Below are 214 nucleotides of genomic sequence, written 5' to 3' on the forward strand. Positions count from 1 at the left end.
TCCAGGGATTCGAGCCCCACCTATAACTTTGCTTTTTGTGACACAGACTAAGAAACAGACAGTGAGAGGAGGGGCATCAGGGGTGGTCAGTCCCAAACTTCTCTCCTAATCGCTTCACACTAGAATGTAAATGTGGGTGAGGTGAAAAAAATCCTGATCTTCGTTTCCAAAATAATTTCTCCTCTCCTCATTCCTTCTTCCTGCTTTCCCTCTC

The sequence above is a fragment of the Salvelinus sp. IW2-2015 genome, unplaced genomic scaffold (genome assembly GCF_002910315.2).
Source record: "Salvelinus sp. IW2-2015 unplaced genomic scaffold, ASM291031v2 Un_scaffold2393, whole genome shotgun sequence".
Lineage (NCBI taxonomy): Eukaryota > Metazoa > Chordata > Actinopteri > Salmoniformes > Salmonidae > Salvelinus > Salvelinus sp. IW2-2015.